This window comes from Dermacentor andersoni, chromosome 9 (assembly GCF_023375885.2).
Source record: "Dermacentor andersoni chromosome 9, qqDerAnde1_hic_scaffold, whole genome shotgun sequence".
In the NCBI taxonomy this organism is placed as follows: Eukaryota; Metazoa; Arthropoda; class Arachnida; order Ixodida; family Ixodidae; genus Dermacentor; species Dermacentor andersoni.
In genome coordinates, this window is record NC_092822.1 from 70,418,686 (window position 1) to 70,441,997 (window position 23,312).

The 23,312-nt window shown below is 48.0% G+C and overlaps 1 long non-coding RNA gene across 1 annotated transcript in view; it reads right to left on the minus strand.

Moving 5' to 3' along the window:
- Nucleotides 1-9,864: 9,864 nt before the first annotated feature.
- Nucleotides 9,865-23,312, minus strand: part of LOC140213213 (uncharacterized) — a 137,788-nt gene continuing 124,340 nt past the window's right edge. The window contains exon 3 of the long non-coding RNA XR_011890153.1: nt 9,865-10,058. This is a non-coding gene — a long non-coding RNA (uncharacterized lncRNA). The remainder of the gene's footprint in view (nt 10,059-23,312) is intronic.

The following is a 23,312-nucleotide window of genomic DNA, read 5'->3' on the forward strand; positions in this document are numbered from 1 at the left end:
GAAAGGTCCGGAATGAGCGCTTCCATGTTTGCCAGGGTACTGCATCAGTACCGGGCGAAACAGGCAAAGGAGGTGGCGGCGGCGCGAATGCCACGGTCGTAACGCAAGACAAAGCCATGTGAGTAGCCGGCGAAGCAGCAGCAAGGGACGATTTGGCGTCGTCCATGCCTGCGTTAGAACACAACGTTTCAATTCGTTGCCAAAATGTAGCATTGCGTACTGTAATGTAGTGAAGTGGCATCGGGTCGACGCCGGCCGAGGGGGAAAGCCTGTAGAGTTCATATAACGGCAGGGTTTCGGAGCACCGCCGAAGAATGAAGGCTTCCTTTAGCGAAGATCAAACGAAGATTGAGGTGCATTTAAAAAGAGGGGAAAGGGAACCCGGTGTAGTGCCCTTACAAAGTGGGGCGCGGCGTAGCGCTAGCGGTCAAAACATTCCGAAAATGAAACTGAGGATCTAATACCATCGAGGAGGTAAGACGATAGAATTACCTAGTAGCAATGATCAATTGAACAAGTGCAACGAGGAAGACTAAGGCATGACAACAATGTAATGACGTTTCTAAAACTTTGATGATTCCTCGCGGACAACGATATGACTGTTCAACAAGAAGGCCTGAAGACGACGACACGACCATAGTCCAACGAGAAAATTCGAATGAAGACAAGGGAAAAAAAATAAGGCATGATGGCAACCAGCACACACTGAGCGGCCGAATCTAGTAGGCAACTTCTTTCACTGGTTCGTGTCAAGAGGCTATGTGCATGGAGACACACAACATGTCTGGAGTAGGTGAAGAATGCCATTCGCTTTACCAAAGCAAGATAGCGACCCTTCAATCAATAGGTTTGAACTGGGGCTTATTCGAATGCCATCATTCTGCTTATAACGCTATACACGCGCACATGTGCGGCAGTTGCATTTGACCATTTCATTTATCTTTGTCTAAAAAGTAATGCACAGGAAGTACTAACGGCAGTGTTTGCCTGCCTTGCAGGCAGGAAGTTTCTGACGCTCCTAATTATGAACAGAGGATTAGTGAACGTATATAAGGCAGTAGCAGAAGATAGAAAAGTTGAAATATTTTAGGAGAAGCATAAAGGGTGATAATATATACCAAACAAGAAGAATGGGGGTGAACCGAAGGGCCCACTTTTTATTCATCATATTCTAAGAAGCCATCGAAGGCAACAAGCAACACATAGGGCAAATTACTCGTGCTTACTAATTAAATTAAAGAAATGATAAATTAATGGCGATGAAAGTGGATGAAAGAACAACTTGCCGGAGATGGGGAGCGATCCGACGTCTTCGCATTACGCGTGCGATGCTCTAACCAATCCATCCTAACTCCTAACATCCGTCGCCAAGGTTTGTGAGGGATGGCGCTGGCTAACACACGCAAGGAAGTGGATGGGGAAACGGCGCCGCGGTAGCTCAATTGGCTAGAGCATCGCGCCCGTAATGCGAAGACGTGGGATTGTTGCCTACCTGCGGCAAGTTGCTTTTTATTCCACTCTTGTTTCCATTAATTTATCTTTGATTTAATTTAATTAGTCAGTGCGAGTAATTTCCTCTATGTGTTCTTGGGTGATTTTTTATTCCTATGACGTTCTGAATAAAAATCGGGCCCCTCGGCTAACTCCCTTTCTCTCGTTCACACGCACACACACACACACACACACACACACACACACACACACACACACACACACACACACACACACACACACATATATATATATATATATATATATATATATATTATATGAAGCGTGAGAATAATCTTTATTGTTACTCGAAAAACATTGTTGATGTTGTTGGAATCTTAGCGCTGACACCCGTTGTTGCAAATGGGTCTCAAGCCCCAAGGGTAGCGTTGGCCTGGCGGCCTGGGGCACAACTGGAAGCATCCGAAGGTCCTGGCAAAGCATGAGTCGACTGCTAACAGAACAACTTGTTTATTCTAGCATCGCAAAAGAGCAGCCGGTCAGGTCGACCGAAGTGGAGAGATGGGAGAGCACGCTACTCGATGGAAGAATTCGGAGCCTCTCTCGGCGTCCGGGAGCAGCTGCTTTTATACTCTCGGAGTCGAGGGGAAGAAGGAACGCCTCGTCAGAGGCGCACGTGATGCGGGGCACGGACAGGCTGAGAGACACGTTGAGACGAGTGTACTGACGCATCCGCCGGGCCGGCGCCGGTCAGACCTCCTCGCTTCACACTTGGGGAGCTCCTCTCCCCGGCTGCCGCGCTTTGACAAGCGTGGGCACCAACATGCACACACACACACACGCACACACGAATACACGTGGCATTGAAACATGCCTGGACGCGCTTGGCAGGAGGCGTCACGGCAGCGTTGAACGGACCAAAATGTCCGCCGCTTTGAATGAAGCCTCGGCGTCCGTTGCATCCGCGCCGGCTATACCACGCGTCGTAGGCGAAACGTAACAGACCGCTCCCCCGGGAGAAGGAGATCCCGATGGTCAGGGGACTGCATCCGCTGTCCGGGGGGATGTCGCTCAATGATGCTCATAACCGAAGTCGGTCGTCCCTCGGCGTTTCTTGAGCGCAGCGCACAGAGAAGGCCTCGTTCTCACGTTCAGGTTCACACAGGACACTGCAAAGTGACTTCGGGAGAGTTGCCATTTTTCTCTCGTTCCCAGCAAGCGTTAGAACTACGCCGAAACTCAACCGCTCAGTCAGCAAGCACGACGCAACCCTCACTAAGCCCTGCCAGGCTCTTTCTCCTTTTATACTACTGCCTAGTTCCTTACAGTAGTCTAGCAGCACTCAGAACGCGTCCACAAATTGGAAAATTGCACTAGAAAGCACGTCATCACTTTGAAACACTAAACAAAAGCAATATGTTAAAAATCCTGCCTCAGGAAGAAAAACATCCGTAACAAACAACTTTGAGGCTGATTCCTACGTGAGGGGCTTCGACTTAAGCCATCGGCGTTACCGTTGATACTCCCCTTTTTGTAACGCACCTCAAAGGAATATTGTTGCAAAGCGAGGCTCCAGCGCAGGATGCGGCCATTTTTTGGAGAGATGGTCTGCAGCCATTGGAGAGGGCCGTGATCCGTCTCAATGATAAACCTCCAGCCGGCTAGGTAGCATGACAATTTCTGAACGGCCCACACGAGACACGCACAGTCTTTCTCGGTGGCGCTGTACGCCTGCTCACGACTGGTCAGCTTACGACTAGCATACAGGACGGGGTATTCCACTTCTCCATTTTCCCGTTGGCACAGTACAACGCCCATGCCTCGCTCACTAGCATCGCACTGAACAACGAACCCTTTTGTGTAGTCTGGCGATCGTAGCACAGGCTGTCTTGTTAGGGCACTCTTTAGGGCGCCAAAAGCTCTTTCCTTTGTCTCGTCCCATACGACTGTTTGGGGCTCTGTTTTTTTTTAGAGCATCCGTCAGGGGAGCCGCGATATCAGAGTACCTGGGGATGTACCTCTGATAGTAGCCGGCGACACCTAAGAACGACCGAATATCGGTCTTCGTGCGCGGTTGCGGGAAGTCTCGCACAGCGGCCACCTTTATTTCAGAGGGGCGGCGACGACCCCGTCCAATCACGTGACCGAGGTAGACAACCTCGGCCTGTGCTAACTGGCACTTGGGAGCCTTGACTGTCAAGCCCGCATCGCGCAGGCGGGTAAGCACAGCCCGCAAGTGGGCCATATGCTCAGGCCAGGATGCGGAGAATATCGTTACGTCGTCTAGATACGGTAAAGCGAATTCTTGCTGTCCCCGCAACACTTTATCCATGAGGCTTGAAAAGCAGTATGGCGCGTTCTTCAAACCAAAACTCAAAACTTTAGGACGGAACGTTCCCATTGGTGAAATGAACGCCGCATACCTACTAGCCTCTTCTCTAAGTGGAACCTGCCAATAACCCCTGACAAGATCTAGGGTGGAAATAAACTGAGCGCTACTAACTTTCTCAATGCGCTCCTCGATGTTAGGGATCGGATAAATTTGATCCTTAGTGATGGAATTAAGCCTGCGGTAGTCGACGCAAGGACGAGGTTCCTTGCCCGGTACCTCAACTAAAATCAAAGGGGAGGTATAATCACTCTCACCCGCCTCAATAACAGCGAGCTGTAGCATTTTCTTTACCTCAGCCTCCATAATATCGCTCTGGCGGGGTGACACCCGGTACGCCTTGGATCGTACTGGCTCTGGGGAGGTAAGTTCTATGTCATGAGTAAGGACAGAAGTCCTACCAGGCCTCTCAGAGAACAGACCTTGAAACTCTTGTAAGAGCTGGTGTAGTTCGGTTTTCTGCTCAGGCGAAAGCGATGCTTTACTGATTAAGTCACTAATGACTTGATCGGTGTCTTTCCTGTTCGTCACTGAGGCTAGTCCCGGAAGCTCGACCGGAAGCTCTTCGGGAACGTTTACCATCATGCACACCACTGCTTCCCGTTGTTTATAGGGTTTGAGCAGATTACAGTGGTAAACTTGCTGTGCTTTCCGCTTTCCTGGCAGACTCACCACGTAGTTAACCTCCGACAGTTTTTGAACAATCCGTGCTGGGCCCTCCCACTGCACGTGGAGTTTGTTCGTTAGCGACGTGCGCAATATCATGCCCTCATCGCCCACCTCAAAACGACGGACCCTGGCTGTCCGATCATAATAAACCTTGGCCCTCTGCTGGGCCTTTGCCACTGCTTCACCTGACAACTCCTGTGCCCTTCTTAAGCGTTCGATGAGCCTAAGCACGTACTCCACCACGACTGGGTCGTCGCCCCTGCCTTCCCACGATTCTCGAAGCATGCGAAGCGGAGACCGCAGCGAGCGACCGTACACCACCTCAGCTGGTGAAAACCCCGTAGCCGCATGCGGCGCGGTCCTTAATGCAAACATCACCCCAGGCAGACACAGCTCCCAGTCAGTTTGTTGTTCAAAACACAATGCTCTCAACACGCGCTTCATGACGGAGTGGAGCTTCTCAACGGAATTCGACTGTGGGTGGTACACTCAGCTGTGTAACAGCTTTACCCCGCACCTTTAGAGAAAGGCTGTCGTCAAAGCGCTCGTAAACACCGTGCCCTGATCTGACTGGATTTCCGCAGGAAAACCAACTCGCGCAAATATGGACAGTAGTGCATTGACTATCTCAATTGAGCTGAGTTCTTTAAGCGGCACTGCTTCAGGGAACTTTGTCGCTGGGCACATCACAGTCAAAATGTGTCTGTACCCCGTGGCTGTTACCGGCAGAGGTCCCACTTTATCAATAATGAGCCGTCTAAAAGGCTCCGTCTAAAAGATAGGTACCAACTTCAACGGCGCCCTCGATTTGTCCCCTGGTTTGCCAACCCGCTGACAGGTGTCACATGTCCTCACAAAGTGGTCTGCGTCCCGAAAACTCCCTGGCCAATAGTACTCTTGCAAGAGACGGTCCTTAGTTTTCTTAACTCCTAGGTGTCCGGACCACGAACCCCCATGCGACAAGCGCAACAGATCCTGACGGTAGCACTGAGGCACGATCAGCTGATCGAACTCCACTCCCCTGCGGTCTAGATACTTCCGGTACAGGACCCCACCTCTTTCCACAAAACGAGCATTTTTCTTGGCGATACCTTCCTTGACATCGCAGCGTATGTTTTCTAGGCTGCCATCCTTTTTTTGCTCGGCTATCAAAGCCGACCGGCTGACTTTTAGCAACCTATTAAGTCCGTCTGACGTAGGCGCGATAAGCAAATCTGCAGATAGCTCTTCTAACTTTCCCGTGTCGGGCACTTCCTCTCCAGTATCTGGTGCCTTCAACGCTACAGGCTCAATTTTATTCAGTTCGGACGTGCTCTGAATATCAGCTTGCTGCGACTCTGATCCTTTCTCATTGTTCGACAACGTCGGCCCCGCAACTACCGCCTTTGCAGCGAGCTCCCGAACCTTCGATCTGGTTAAGGCCTGAACGCTAGCCTCACCAAACAAAAGCCCCTTCTCGCGCAGGAGGTGATCGGACCTGTTTGAAAATAGGTACGGGTACTGGGGGGGGGGGGGGGGGGGGCAGCATAGATGACACTGCCGCCTCCGTCTCAAGTGCTCCGAAAGGTCCTTCAATAAGCACTTTTGCTACGGGCAGACACACGCTATGAGCTTCCACGGCTTGCTTGAACCATGCGCACTCGCCCGTGAACATATCGGGTTCTACGTAAGAGGGGTGAACTACATCCATTGTAGCTGCGGAATCGCGAAGCACTCGGCACTCTTTTCCGTTCACGAGGAGGTCTCGCATGTAAGGCTCGAGAAGCTTCATGTTCTCGTCAGTGCTGCATAATGACAAAAACACGACTTTTGTTTTTGTTTCTGGACACTGCACCGAAAAGTGACCCGGCTTCTGGCACGTATAACAAACGCGCGCTTGCCTCGTCTCGAACCGCTTTCTGCGTTCGGCTTCGGCTGCCGCCGTGTCCTTACGTTCGGTCGGACTGCTTTCACTCGCATCCGCACTACGTGTGTCCCCCTTTGCTCTCATGGGCGTGAACTTCGGCCTCTCAAACTTGGAGCCAAATTCACCCTTTTGACCGTCCTTAGCTCCGCGAGCCCGGCGCGTCACAAACTCCTCGGCTAGCTCAGCGGCTCTAGCCACCGTACTAACGTCTGGCCTATCCAAGACCCAGTACCGCACGTTCTCAGGTAACCGACTATAAAACTGTTCCAGCCCGAAACACTGCAGAACTTTCTTGTGGTCACCAAACGCTTTCTCTTCTTTGAGCAACTCCTGCATGTTTGACATAAGCCTGTAAGCAAACTGTATATGACTCACTTCTGCCTTTCTCATTTTCCCGAAACTTCCGACGGAAAGCCTCCGCTGACAGCCTGTACTTTTTAGCAGACTCAATTTCACTTTGTCGAAATCCTCTGCCTCCTCTCTCTCCAAGCGAGCGACTACGTCGGCCGCCTCGCCGGGTAACAAAGTGAGCAAGCGCTGTGGCCACGTTTCCCGAGAGAACCCCTGCTTCTCGCACGTTCCCTCAAAGTTAACCAGGAACAAACCAATGTCCTCTCCAAGCTTAAACGGCCGCATCACGTCAGTCATTTTGAACAATAGTCGTTCTCCTGCACCGTGTGCCTGACTTCCATTACGAGCGCGTTCCATCTCTACCTCGAGACGCTTCATTTCCAAAGCGTGGTCGCGCTCTTCTTTTTCTTTCTCTTTTTGTTCTTTTCGTTCGCGCTCCTGTTTCTCTTTTTGCTTATTAAGTTCGCGCTCCCCTCTTTTTGCCGTCTCCCTCTCCTCAATGATCTCAAGGCATTCCGACAGCTCGTCATCCTCAGCTTCTAACTCCAGAATAGCCCTTAGCAATTCTGGTTTTCTGAGTTTGTCTGAGACATCCAGACCCAACTCTCTTGCAAGCTCCAGCAATTTCGGGTTGCGCAACGACTTCAGATCCATGGCTGCTCTGAATGCTGCTTTCTCTACTGCCTACTATTGTCTTGCCGGAAACTAACCCGGCAGCAACGACAACCACAATTACCAGCCCTGTTTCTGACACTAACAAAAGCCTGGCAAAACTCAGAAGAAGAAAGTCCCGCACTCACCAAACCTCGCAGCCAAGAATTCAGCGCAGTCGTTCCGCTGCAGGCAACCAGTCATCACACAGGGCTCGTTGCACTGCTCCCGGATGGTCGTTGTGCTGCTCAGCATACAGTCAACCGCATATCTTCGCTGCTGGCCTCCGTTGTCGCGATCGCACCGCTGGCAAACAGTTGTTGGAATCTCAGCGCTGACACCCGTTGTTGCAAATGGGTCGGAAGCCCCAAGGGTAGCGTTGGCCTGGCGGCCTGGGGCGCAACTGGAAACATCCGAAGGTCCTGGCAAAGCATGAGTCGAGTGCTAACAGAACAACTTGTTTATTCTAGCATCGTAAAAGAGCAGCCGGTCAGGTCGACCGAAGTGGAGAGACGGGAGAGCACGCTACTCGATGGAAGAATTCGGAGCCTCTCTCGGCGTCCGGGAGCAGCTGCTTTTATACTCTCGGAGTCGAGGGGAAGAAGGAACGCCTCGTCAGAGGCGCACGTGATGCGGGGCACGGACAGGCTGAGAGACACGTTGAGACGAGTGTACTGACGCGTCCGCCGGGCCGGCGCCGGTCAGACCTCCTCGCTTCACACTTGGGGAGCTCCTCTCCCCGGCTGCCGCGCTTTGACAAGCGTGGGCACCAACATGCACACACACACACACGCACACACGAATACACGTGGCATTGAAACATGCCTGGACGCGCTTGGCAGGAGGCGTTACGGCAGCGTTGAAAGGGCCAAAATGTCCGCCGCTTTGAATGAAGCCCCGGCGTCCGTTGCATCCGCGCCGGCTATACCGCGCGTCGTAGGCGAAACGTAACAATGGGAATGATATATCGATCTTTCAGTAAATATGTAATGGCATTAGAATACTTTGAAGCTAGCTCAACTCGCCATTCTTTTTAATTTTTCATGTTGCCAACAGCTGATGAGTTCTTTGCTCTCATCTCCATTTCGAATGCAAGGGGTTGTCAGGCTGGATGGCATTCAACCTTACCATTAAATTGACTGCTCATCTCATGTTACCTTTTTTTTGTTATGCTTAACAGAATGTTCAAATTCAAAATTTTTTTGCTAATGAGCTTAAGAAGACAAGGTTACTGCCATTTTAGAAAAAGGTGATTGGGGACTGAAGGCAATCTATCGGATAATTTGCATTTGGCTTTCTTCAGTACAACGTAACAGAGAAAGTAGTGGCCATAGGTTTGACAAAATACTTAATGTGCGATGTTATTTCTTCTTATCGGTTTTGTTGCCTCAGGGACATTCAAGTGACCTAGTCCTAGTCTCCTTAGCTGATATTTTACATGGAATATTACCAAGTGAAGAATTACGCCTGCGTTTTTCTAGATCTCACTAAGACTTCGGCACAGCTGAATATTTCATACTATAAAAAAGCTTGAGATTATGACGTCTCCCCTGCCACTTTCCAAAAATTGCTGACATAATAAAATTGAAATTGCCACTGTTTTCTTTGCTATTTCACACATGAGAGCTGTAATTTATTTGGGCTTCAAGGGCTTGTTATTGGTGCTGTTCTCTTTATAATTTTGATCAATGATATGCGCCTGACTGAATTATTAGTCACTCTACGTTAGTAGCCCGTTACGCAATGATAGTCAATTCTGCTGATCTCATTTGAGCACATGTAAACCCGACTTTGATCGTGTAAATAATCAATAATGGTGTAATTAAATAATGGTACATCATGCATTTAAAATATTTTTTTGTTTCCAGTTCATTGCAACGTCTAATGAATGGTATACCGGCTGTATCGGTTGGTCAGCATCGAATTACCGTGAGTAAATACGTTACATAGTGAAGCGCCAAATGAAGCCATATTACATGAATAGAGAAAATGGGTTAAGTCATACCAGCCCTGAATACGAGTAAGGTGCTTTACCATTTACGTCATACACCAGCCCCTCTAGCACATATTTTATTCCCATATAGACTACGCTGTAGCGTGTTTGCGAAACAGATGTCATACCGAGATCAGCTCATTGCAAATCATACTAAATCAGGCCATCACGATACTCACGTAGAACTCTTAAAAATGCGAATGCAATACGTCTGACAACTAATACCATGCTTACCGCGTATCAGGTATATAATTTGAATGAAGGCATGTTCATTTAAAGGCTAGTAATCAATTATTTTCGTGTGTATACTTTCAGGATTGAAGCGCTAAGCGCTCAATCTGGTTTATTTCTTTAGTGGCTTTGTCCAATACATAAAACATACGGCAGAAACACTGAAAGCAATACTCAAATATTGCTCGTGCAGCTCACTTGAAGAAAAGAAACACACCGCTGTGATGTCACGAGGAAAGCAATACTTTGAAGTGTAGGTGAACTTAGTAGCAGCAACAGGTGTCACAATATAAGCAAAAGCGTTCTCCCTTGTTTTGCGATTTTGATTCAGCAAGCCCTTCGTAAAGATCATAAAACTGTACTCGAGATGCTTCAGTGTGGGTGTAAGTACTTTATTGTCAATGGTTATAGAAATACTAAAACAAAAATAGGTAGAGGAGTTGAGCACTTAATGAATAGAAACCTTCCTATGAGTGGTACTCATTATCGTGCATAGTTTTAATGCGAATTATTACGGAGAATTATCACATAGTTCCCTCTATCACAGGCCGTGTGCTATTATTTATTCTTGAGTTAATGAAATAGCACCGGGGAACGCTGCTCTCATCAGGGTAAGCGAACGATTAATCACGATATTAAAACACGCACTTATATAACCCTTCCCCGGGAACTGCATTTCACCCACTATCAACTTAATGCTCTCGCTCTGTGCAAGACGCGCCAGCATGAGTTGGAACATAATCGGATGTTATCGTTGGTTCCATTTATTTTGTAAGTTCTCACGGAACTTCATGTAATCAGACCGTATGCGCAGCGCGAATTGTGCAGTACTTTCTACTTACCTTTCTACGTACCTCACCTGCACTACATTTCGGCTGAAGCCCCGCCGTTGCGCGCTGATACTGCATTCTGCCAATTGATTTTGAGCGCTAGCAAGTAAACCCAACTCTCATCGCAAAAATAATGAAAGATGAGCAGAATAATGAGCACAAGACGTGAGAAGCCATTCTTCATTACATAACCTTTCGTTACAACACGGCAACGCAAGAAACACAGGGATCACGCCAAGCAAGCTGGTGTGTATTTTATCACGAAACTTCAAGTAATCACATCGTATGCGCGACATAAAATGTGTAGTGCTTCATACCTACATTTGTACCTACATTTCCTGAACTACGTAACTATCTTACCTTACTACCTTTCAGGTGAGGCTCCACCGAGACCTAGTGCAGCCAAAGTGGCGAAATTCCTCTTCGAGAACATCTTCCTGTGACATGGTGCCCCAGAAGTCCTCCTTACCAACAGAGGAACGACCTTTGCAGTAGACCTTTACCTAAGACACTCTGCAACACAGCCAGACAAGCTACAGGAGGACAACTCCCGTCAACCCGCAGACAAACGGCCTTATGGGGAGCAGCTGATCCAAATCTGATCGTACAAATAATGAAAAATGAGCACTATAGTGAGCACAAGATGTGAGAAGGCGTTTTTCCGTACATAACCATCGGTTGCAACATGGCAATGCAAGAAACACAGAGATCACGCCGAGCAAGCTGTTGCGTATTTTATCACCGAACGACCTTTGCAGTGGACGTTTAGCCAAGACACTCTGCAATACAGCCAGACAAGCTACAAGAGGACAACTCCCTTCAATCCGCAGACAAATGTTATTATGGAGTAGCTGACCTAACTCTGATCGTAAAAATAATGAAGAATGAGCACAATATGTGAGAAGCCGGTCGCCACGATGGTATTCCACATAGCGTCGTTGAAGACTGTGTGTCGGCAGTTTGCCCTTTTCTGGTGCCTCATTTGCAGACGTGTCCATTACAGAGGAACGACCTTTACAGTCGACCTTTACCCAAGACACTCTGCAACACAGCGAGATAAGCGACAGGAGGACAACTCCCTTCAACCCGCAGACAAATGGGCTAGCCGACATGTTAGCAATATACGCCGATGTTGAGTAGAAGTCGGGAGAAGTCGTTCTTCCATACGTAAGCTTCACATGGAACAAGACAGCGCAAGAAACACACAGCTTACGCCGTGCATACTGGTTTACGGAAGAAATTCCACGATGGGGACTCTCGACACAATGCTTCGTGCCGCACTTCATCGATGAAGAGAATCTGGACGTCACCGCACGTCCGCTGGTTGCCAAAGAAGCACGTGTGCAAATGAAGCACCAGAAAAGGACGAACAGCCGACACGTGCTTCAACGACGCTATGTGGAATGCCATAGCGGAGACTGTACTTGAGTATAGATGCCGATACACCGACGAGGATTTTGTGAGTATCTTTAGAGACGCTGTGTCCGATTCCCACCAGACCATCCAACGTCTTGGTGCACTCAGTTATGAGGCCGTGCCAGATGGCATTACGAAATCACAGCAGGTACCGCTCGTGACCTGAAATTGTCCATGTTGCGCGCGTCAAGCCCTTCTACCAGGCCTAACGAAGTCTTTTTTTTTATTGCGATAAAGGCTTGCCTTTAAGGCATAATTCTTGGATCGTATATGTGTATTATATGTGTGCTGTGAGGCCTGTGTTGTGTATGAATTGAAGCAGTGTTTTGTGGAATCTGTTGTCATGTATCCAGCGGTCATAGCTGGTTGTCACACTGTAGCGGAGGCCGGCTTGCAGTAGGAGACGCGAGCGTTCCGATTGTAAACCCGTACATGTCCATATTAGGTGGTATGCATCTGATTCCACCACAGGAATGGAGCAGTATGGACACGTAGCACCCAGTGGTAAATGCGACCAGTTCCACCTTGAGACAACAGCCGGTGTAAGGGCCACCCCGGCCCGAAGCCTCCTAAGCACAACTTCCTCCGCCCTAGTAAGATGAAGGGGGAGGGCGCAGACACACGGGGGGATAAGAGCGCGTGTGTCCTGCCGGAGAACATTTTTACGGGCTCGCAGCGAGTTACGGGGTTGGGGTGGGAGGGGAATAGGTGGAGGATCAGGGTTAGGAGGGCAGTGTGCCTGCTGCTCAGCAGCAATGTTGTGAGGGTTTGCTGAATGGCCTTGAATCCAGTGTACCTTGACGCAAGTAGCTGTCTTACTATTCATAGTGTGTATTCTCTCGCAGATTTCCATCGCCTTATCAACCTTCTTGAGTTCCTGAATAGCCGCTAAAGAATCAGTGAAGATATCTAGTTGCTTGATGGTAGGCAGCTTAGATGTCGCATCTTGCACAGCGTCGTGAATGGCTTGAAGTTCCATTACTAGAGCGCTGGCTTCCGTAGATAAATAGCGGTGGTGGCCGCTGATGAAATTATGCGTAGTACTCAGGAATGATGTCCTTCCGCCGTCTGGGAGAATGGCAGCATCCGTACAGACTTTGCAGGTGTTAACGCATGATGCATCGACGTTGTTGTGTTCGTCAATAATACCTGTTGTATCGCTGCGTCGTAACTTCGTTGGCTTATTAGTTGTGATGCTGTTGAATTCTCAGGGAGGCATTGGATAGGGCTGATTGTCAATCCGAGAGCCGCGGTGAAAATGAGCATGCAACGCAGCGACAGCCGGAATAAGTTGCTTTTTTATTTCACGTGCTTTTTCACGTTGCAAAATTAGCTCTGCAATTGTGTTGAGCTGGGCATGTTCCTGTAAGGTTGGTATCGGAGTGATGCGGGGCAGTGCTGTGATTGTGCACATCGCATCGCGATTAATCGTCTCCAACTGTGCCAGCTGTGCCAAAGTCAGCCGTTGAAATTGTGCTTGATATAAAATTCGTGGCTGCAAGACTGCACGCACCAACCGTCGAGCTACGTCAGTACGAGCTCCAGCTGCTTTTGCTGCAATGCGACGAATAAGGTGAAGTGTTTTTGTCGAACTCTGTCTGGTTTTACGGAGCCAGTGTGCACCACTGCCGGATTGGTGAATATCGAGACCCAGTATGCGGGCCTCAGAAGCCTCAGGGATTGTCACTGCGCCGAGTCTAAATGTGAAGGGGTGCTGCGTGATTCTTGTGCGTCCTTTCTTGTTGGCCACCACAACATAGCTTGATTTTTGGCCGGAAATGTCCAATCCTGCTTTCCGAGCGTAGTTGTTCAGCACATCAAGGGCTTCTTGAAGCTGTTGAGTTTGTCTAGATATATCTTTATGCACGGACCACAAAGTGACGTCATCCGCATAGATTAAGAACCTCACATCCGGAATCCGATGTAGTTGCCAGGCTAGAGGTATTAAAGCAGCGTTGAAGAGAAGAGGAGCCAGAACCGAACATTGTGGGGCTCCTCTGTTCGATGTGAAGTATCCTTCTTGCCTTCCTTCTACTCTAATCGCAAATGTGCGATTCTGAAGGAATGAGTAGATGAATCTTATCAACCGCGGTGGAAGTCCCAGGTCGATGAGGTTAGATATAATGATTTGATGGTCGATATTGTCATAAGCTTTCGTTATGTCTGTTGCTACTACCGTGCGCACAGCATGACTGTGTGGAGAAACCTGTAAAACATCGTCTGATAACATAGAAAGGCCGTCTTCAGTTCCCAAGTAAGAACGGAATCCAATTTGAGCAGGATGATATTTATCGTGGCGTTCAAGCCACCAGGAAACTCGTGTGGCCAGCATCTTTTCAGCGAGTTTGCAGACAGTTGAGGTTAGTGAAATTGGGCTAAAAGACTGCAGGCTATAAGGAGACTTTCCTGGTTTCGGAATCGCGACAACAAGTGAATGCTTCCAATCAGGTGGAACGTTTCCAGTCTCCCATACTTTATTAATAGCCTGAAGAAGTGCGTCGAGAGCTGCTCCTTCTATGTTCTTGAAAACCTCATAAGGAATACCATCGGGACCAGGTGTCGTTCGTTGCTTCGAAGTTTCAATCGCCGCTATTAGTTCGGCCATGCTGAAAGGGCTGGATATTTCGGATTTGGAGGTTGTGGCAGACTCATCAATATCGGGGCAGTTTATAGGTGACGCTTGATCGTATTTCGGGAAAAACGCTCTAGCAGCGTGTTCTGCAAATTGATGTGGCGAACTCTGCATCGCTAACCTAACGCTCGCTGCAGGGTCAGGTTGCTTATGACCGCGTTCCATTGACCGGAACGTTCGCCAAAGTGCTCTGTTTCCAATGCCCGATCCAAGATTCTCGCACCACTCATGCCATCATCGTCGAGAAAGTTGCTTTTCGTGCTGACGCGCCTTCGCCGCTATATGGTTAGCACGTGCACGGCTACCTGGTGCATCGGGATTCCTCGACGCATACAATTCTGCCTGACGTCGCTTTGCCCAAAGTTGCAAAAGGGTGAGGTCCGGTTGAGGTTGTTCCTCGTCAACTGTGGTCACAGTGGTGTTCCTCCGTAGCAGTTCTTGCAAAGCGGGAAGAATTTCTGAGGGCTCTGAGGGTACTTCATCTATCGATGATTCCCGAAACTTATCCCAATGCGTGACTGTTACTCATCGCCGAATTTTCTTTATGCACGTTCTGTGCAAACCAATCATTATTGGCGTATGATCACTGCCCCATGTGTCTGGTTCCACCCGCCACTGCGGCATTCCAGGACCCAACCACCACGTGAGGTCTGGAGCGTTTGTTCTAGATACTGCGGGTACAGCACAGGTAGCCACAGCGTGATGGTTCAGCAGTGTAAAAGTGGCATCGCCCATGATGTTTTTAACTTGGTATCCTCTTCGGGAGTTGTACTTGTACCCCCATTCTGTATGTGGGGCATTGAAGTCTCCACCCACGAGAATAGGAATTCCCGGGTACGTAGACCGGAGATGGGCTATCCACCCCAAGTTCAAACGTGTGCGCTGCGGTCTGGCGTAGAATGACACTAGAATGACAGGAGTCTTCACTGGTCGTGTTAGGACCCCGACAACTTCTTGATTACCACTACACCATGGCTAAAGGTCAATCACTGTGTGAGCAATATGCGATGATATATAAACTGCAGCTTTTCCTGGAGCTGAAGCCATTATAGTAGCACGTCTATCTCTAATAGATGGGTTATGATACCCATTGAAATTGGATAGGGAGCATAGCTTATTATGCTCTTGAATAAGCAGTGCCCATACATGTAGCTTATTGTATTGAAGCTTGGTTTTAATTTCTCCAAATTTGGAGTTTAGGCACCGACAATTCCACTGTAGAATTCCATCCTGTGACAGCTGCTGCAGAGAATTAGCCATGATGCAGGCAATTGTGAATGAGCAACGTTAGTTGAGCAAGTTGATCTAAAACTACTGTCCAAACAGCTTGGTTGACCTGTGGTGCCGGACGGGATCCAAGCGTAACGGTGGCATCCGCAGTGGTTGATGCGTCACGTGTCGGTCCTATTTTCTGACGACGCAGAATTACCAATTCTTTATGTTTGCGTAGTCGCTCAATCTCTCTGGTCAGTGCGTCTATCCGAGCGTTAATGTCATCATGGTCATCATCTGACTGATGCAGAGGTTCCGGTAATTTCTGTTTCTTTGTCTGCGACTGCTTGCCACGTTTAAGAACAGAAGAATACAGTTGTGTTTCTGGGGCTTTTTCCTCTTCTGCCAAGAGCATCTCTGGCTCTTCTGCAAGAACCTCATAACGATTGTGTGTTGTTACTATAGTCGTTTTTGGTATAGCCTTTCGTATCCGCATTGTGGCCTTCTGTTTTGTCGGACAATTTGTGCTTGTCATATCGTGCTCATCAGATTTACATAAGCCACATCGATATCGTGGTTGGCCTTCTGGTGTGAGCTTTTCTGGATCAATAGTACGCTGTGGGCAAAATGCCTGCATGTGTCCACGTTGAAAGCAGCGGTAGCAGAATATTGCTCGAGGGAGGTAGGGTTTAGGTCGCAATATGCAACCATAGTAATAAAACCGTTCTGGGATACATTGAGGGCCCTGTACCGTCACTAAGCATGTACGGCTTTTGCCCATGAATCTGGCTGCGAGCACCCTGTGTGTCGTGGAGGTCAATTCACGACATATTACCTCAGGGGTGTCTTCTGGGTCAATGCCATAGACAACACACCTCTGTATATTAGGGCCCGATGCAAAGTAGCACTGCACAGGCAGGTGTTGATCTTCTGACAGCGGGATAGATGTTAAAGTGCACATTTTCTGCACATCACTGAGAGATGCCAAGTGCACAGTGATCGAGTTGGTAGATTTGTATGCTGCGAACCCTTTGTATCCGGTGGTTTCAAGAGATTGGTCGATGACCCTTTGGACATATTTTGTGATTACTGAAGTTATGTCGTAGCATGAAAGGGGCCGTATATGAACTCGATATGATTGAGAAGGGGTGGGCGTTGGGTAAGATTGAGAGGGAGCAGGCGTAGGGGAGGCCGTGGAGGAATTGTTTGGGGTGGCCCTTACCTTTTTTTTCCGGTTGCTCCGATGCAATGGCGCCTTGTTGAAGCACGTTGATAGGGGGACCTCGCTTGGCTGCATTCGTCGAACCGAAAGATGGCTGCACGTCAATAGGGTCACCAGTGTCCGTCGGCACGACTGCGGATAGGTTCACATGCACATAACGAAGAGGACTGTCCTTCGGTGTTGCGTCTTGGGTAGTCGAGCTATCGGTTGCACACTTCGGCTGCATAGTTGGCATGGATGTTGTCACGCGCAGCAGTCCAGTGGAAGGTACAGATGAGGAGCTCACATCTGGCACAAACACTTCTTCTTCGTCGGGCGAGCGCGGCGGCTCGGCCGCACTAAGCCTAAGCGCCAGCCGTGCTTGTTTTGAGTCTATCAGACGAGCAGGATCCGTAGGACAAGGCAAAGAAGAGTCCTCACCAGAGTCCCCAGGTCCCCATAGGCTTCCGATGAGTTTCGTATCCGGATAAGGGCGAGAGTTTCTTTGCTGTCGAGCAATTTCCAAGGAACACAAGGAAACCACGTCTGCGTGGAAACGACGTCGTCTTCCTCCTCCTAACGAACTCTCGGGCCTTTTTTTTTCACAACGAAGTTGTATATAGCTAGGTTTCCATGCATTTCGTGTGTCCGTGCGTCAACTATAAGAAAGGTCAGCATGGGCTGATCCCGGAGGTACTGCAATAGCGGGCCGACCTCGGACGGAGGCAAAGCAGGCTTCAAGCGCTCCGCCCCTAATAACAATAATATTGAACTATAAATGAAATAAATACGAATCCCTGCCCAAGCACTTCGTACATATGGAAAACCAGTGACGGTGAAATGTGCGGCCCCGCACATTATCGTTGGGTTAATCTCGACGTTGCATTAAAGTCTTTCTGAATTATTGGTTACATCTCTGTTTATTAATCACCTTACACACACACGTTCGGCTGCCCGCAGTCCGCCGTTCTCGCTTGCATTCAATGTCTCCAGTTTGCTTGATGGCATGCACGTGGTTAGCAGCATCCGCCCGCCACTGACGCTGGCAATGCTTCAAAATTACATCTATCCGTCACGTAAGACAATGAATAGCTGATACTCCCTTACGCAATGGCTTATAACCCCGTAAACAGGGCCTCCCCATTACGACGACAGAAGAGAAGTGAAATTCTACGGTGGAATGAGGAGCCGCAACGGTGCTAGCTGTGGAAAAAGACGACGACGCTCGAGTCATTGCTGATGATGATAGTTTTCTGTACACAGGCGCGGACAGACAGATTTTTGTTTTACCTAGCCGCATAAAGCTTCGCTTTAAAATCAAGATGCATTGTTTGAAGTCGATAAGTATACCTGAATTGTTTGTGAACAGCACGAGCAGGAGGCACTGGTTTATAGGCAATTGAGAAAATGTATGTATAGTCATGAACCCTTGACTCGCAAAAGGACTGCCACCACCTGTAGGGATGACTGCGGCGTACAAACGAAAGGCGGAATTGTGACGTCCACAGTGTATATATCTCCAGGAACTCCCAAGTGTGATATCGATGAGTTCATGAACACGCACCTTGCATTGGTTAGCCATGATGACACTGCCCCTGTGATCATGGTTAGATATTTCAATGAGGACATTTCAAGACCAGAAAGGAAGTTCTTGATTGTTTAAAACACCACACTAATCTAAATCAGTAAATTGCTCAACAACAGTCGTGTACAGATTTAACTTTGCCCAAGATTCTGTCTAAGGTTGTAACCGAACCAAACAGTGTAAATCACGGTAGTCAGAAAGCTATCGTCACTGCCATCACCAAATAATAAAAATAAATACATGTGTTCTTGCATAACCCTGCGTGACGCGCTACAGCCAGGCGGCGCACATTATAAAGTTGCAGCGATTGGTACTGAGGGTGAAAAAATCAATCGCGGCGCTTTCGAGCATGAATCGCGCGAACGGAGCTATTGCAATTTTGTCGGATACTTTAATTTGAGTTTTTGCTGCTGGGGACCCTCAAGACGGCCCAGTATTTGATCTAGAAATAAGCATTTAATAAACGACTAGCGTAGTTAACAGGAAATTGTTGAGAAAATTAGTAGGCCATTGTTTTATGGAAATTCTGTTAAAGGGGCCCTGAACCATTTTTATCAAAGTGGAGAAAGGCATTTCAAGTGAAAAATAGGCCATTTCAGAAATACTTTGCCGCAAAATGTACGTCAATGTGTTCAGTAGAAGCGAAGGTTTTGGAAATCAAACACGGCGTCCACTGTGCTCCCGTGCCTTCTCCCATACCTTGCACTGCGTAGGCTACGGCGTAGTGGGGCGTGCCCCCAACGCTCCGCCTTCTAAATGTTACCAATGCACGCAGTTCGAATTTCATTTGGTATGTTAACGTAGACGCCACGATTTCCGCTTTTGGTGCCTAGGACGCACTAAAGATATGCCAAATGCGATTTTGCTCAGCGAGCCACAGTGCGCTTAGCCAGTGGACTCGTGGCGGCAGCCCGCGGCGGCCGCGGTATTTATGCCATGTAGCCGACTGAGGTTTGATATCAGCTACCGGCGAATAGTAGCCGTCTTAGTGAATAACGAAATAGTGCGTCCGATGGCGAAATAGTGCATCGAGAAAAGAGTGAGCACCATCTGTTGAAAACAGAGCATTTGAGAGGAAGGTGACTTCGCGATCCACTTGCCTGCTCAATGTACCGCATACGAGAGCAAAACTTGGTCTAGATGTTCACAGCAGCATATGCTACCCGCGGACTATGTTATTTCGCCAAGCGAAGGGGATAGTTAAGGATGCCTTCAACCAAATCTGTGCTTTATTAGGGGAATAAAGGCTCTGGGACCTCACTAACGTGCGATGAGCACGTTAGTGAGGTCACAGAACCTTTATGAGGTCAGAAAACCGAGGTCCCAAAACCGATAAGCAGCAGCCCATTGCTATAGATTGCAATGTTGGCCTTTTAGTTTTTGATATTACCATCGCTGTACTTGCGAAAACCGGATTTAGGACGGCTTTTAGGGAAATTCTGCCTTGTTACATGCACTTGGAAGGGAAAGAGGCCTTACTCTGTGTCAATGGACAAGCTATTGCAAGGAAACAAACACCGTTGCTTATGGTAGTTATGGACAGCGACGTATCTGGAGCCCGCACATTTCAGACGTAAAGAGGAGGTTAACGGTTATTACGTCAAATTTCTTGGCGGGACATCATGGGGCACATCGGTGCGGTAAATCCTTTAGCTTTATCATGCCTGGTTTCGCAAGATAAAGCCTCCCTGTGCTGCAGCAAAACGAACTTATGTGTACTCCGGGGACTACAAGTTCAAGCTCCAAGGACGTGTCTTGGTTTTCTGAAGTCTTTATCTACTGCGGAAACGACTGCCTTAACTGGAGATCGACGCTGTCACGGCGCTTATTCGGTAAGTTGCCCGACTACCTTCTCACCATCTTGCTTCTTTGCCTGTAGAAAGGGTACGCACAAACTTCACTCGTGTATTTGTTGCAAATCGTGCCTCGTTGCCATCCAACTACATGCCTGCAGCAAGACCATTCTCCCCTTTATGATGCCTGTACAAACCTGAAATACGCCTCGCCATCCCAGGAATCCTGAACAAAGTTAACATGCCGTCATTTGCCCTGAAACGCGCTAAATCAGGACATTTACGTGCGGTGCACAGTGGCTGAGCACGCGTTTGCATGCATTGATGGATAATTCACAGCTAGGAGTTCAGCTACCGCGGTGGTGATAGCAGCAAGATTAACGAAACTACAGCAATCAAACGTTTCGTGTATCATGGACAACAGCTGCTGAACTGGAAGCGGCTCTTCAATTCACTCCACAGGAATCACCCCATCCATGGTCAACCTTCTCTCATTCCAGCGCAGCCCTGCAGAGTTAGCCCTCAGCACTTTGCCACAGGTAACATGAGCAGCTCGCAGCAGAGATCAGAAAAGTCCACAATTGCTGTGCCATACATGGCAATGATGAAGCGGAAGCAGCTGCCCGATCTGCCCATGACGGCGTCAACTACGTTGTCATTCCTGTTTTGAGAGCAGGCGCAGCGAAAAAACTTTCCCCGCTTACACGTAAGTTAACCTTCCTTGAATGGAACTCATCCCACTCCACACGTGCACGCCTTCATACCATGGATCCTCGGAGCTTCCATGCCTTGTTTTTCTGGAAAAGCACCAATTAGCGCCACAAGGGGTCGCAGGGCGAAGCCGATGCGCTTTCAATAAAACGACCGGGTTATTCGCTAAGAATTAAAGTGCATGCTGATTATTGAAAAAGGTAGGTCATAGACATGTCCTAGCAGATAAACCACACGGGACAAATGCAGTGATTTTGCTATGGATAGCTTAAATTTCATTCTCAAAGTGGTTAATGGTTCAGCAATGAAAGCCTATGGAAACGGCGAAAATTTGTATTTGAATTTTGAGACTAAGACGACCGCTGCGATAAAACTAAGGCTGCTATCGTAATAGCCACTGCAATGTACGTTGTTCGGACACAGCTTTCGGTTGATGACTGTCTCCACTCTACACCCAGCGCAACACTGTTCTCCAAAACGAATTTTGAAACACAGTCGTTCGCATTCACGTGGTATGTTTAAAAACCTAAGAGTGTCATTACAGAAACATTGGCAGCTTTCGCTGAGTTGTTGATTCGCTTGCACCTATCCCTTTGCCTAATGCTGGGTGCGGTTAGATTCCGTGATGTAAATTATTTACCGTAGCGTAGGACTTAGTTCCCCAGTCTCTCGCGAGATGGCAGTAACACAAAACTCAAGATCTGGTTTCGGCTTAGTTTTGTTACGGGTGCCCTTTACATATTATATTTTCTATTTTTACTTCCTAAAACGTAACCATGTGCTGTTCATTTGTTAAGTAATCACCTTTATGATGAGGTTTTATGCCTTGGCCAACATAACTACAAGTATGCGCATGTCTGTGTCATGCAGAAAAAGAAATTTCGTGCCTTGCAACATGGAGTGCACCTAAACCCAAACAGGTCCCTGGAATTACAGAGGCCTATATATTTGTGGCAAAGAAAAAAAACAATAAACCGAAGCTTTAATGCTTAAGCATTGTTTGGCGAGTACCTAGTGAAATCTGCCCATCACGCGATAAGTGTACTGCCTTCTATGTGCAGAAAAATGCGTTCTTTTTGAAGTTAGGACGTTTATTCATTCCATTACTGCACGTGTAGGTGATTGGTAGCTTTTTAAGGAATAAGAAACTTCTGAAACAAAAAAAAAATGAAATTAATCAGATATAATACCCAAAAGGGTACATATGGCTCTACAGAAAATTTATGGGGAACCCTATAGTAGGTGTGGGTGAACAAAAATTTCGGGCTGGGCCATTTTAAATTTGATTTGGGCCAACTGAAATTTGGGGATGGGTCAAGTTGAAAGTTGCGGGTAGGCCAACCTGAAGTTTGGAGGTGGGCCAACGGAAATTGGGGCGTTGGCCAACTTGAAATTGGGGGTGGGCCAATTTAAATTTAGGGGTGGGCAAACTGAAATTTGGGGGCGGGCGAACGTGAAAGTTAGCGTTGGCCCAACTATTTTAAAATTCAGTGCTATTTCATTTTGCTCACGCTTCGCGCCTTGTGCTCAATGTATTGTTCGTCATGTATGTAACCACTTCTGCTTAAGACCTCTAATCATAGGCTGGCAGTAATCACGAAATAACAAAAATAATCTAAAATTTGGGGGAGGGCCAAGTGAATTTTTAGTGGTGGGCAAATTTAAATTTGGGGATTGAACAGCTTGAGAGTAAGGGGTGGCACAACTGTAGTCTCGTGAAGGGCCAACTGAAATTTGCGGTTGGACCAACTTGAAAATTGGAGGTGGGCCAACTAGTATTTGCTGTTATCCCAAACCAAATTTAGGGGTGGGTCAACTTGAAATTTGGAGGCGCGCCAACTGAAATTTTGGGATGTGCCAACCTAAAGTTTAGGGGTAGGCCAATAAAATTTGGGGGTGTGCTTACGCATACTTGGACAACTCCAGTGGAGTTTCTGCTTACGTTTCTGAGTGGCCACGGGGCAATGCGGCGAAGGCAAGCAACGAACACAAATGACAAATTAGTGGTATGCATGCCTTTCTCTACAGGATGTACTGGAGATCAAAGACTGATCGCTGTCTAGGTGAAAAAACATTATTGAGCCCTACCGTTTAAATTATCTCCATTTCTTTGAAGACCAACTGCATCAAATTACGGGCAGCAAAATGGCTTTGTTTCAGAAAGCACAGGGCAAAATAACCTTTATGCAATATATCACGCTTGAAACCAAGGGGTGCGTTAGGATGAGCTAGAAAATAGACGTTATCGACACCTAAACTGACAAAAACGCCATTCACACGCTGAAATGAC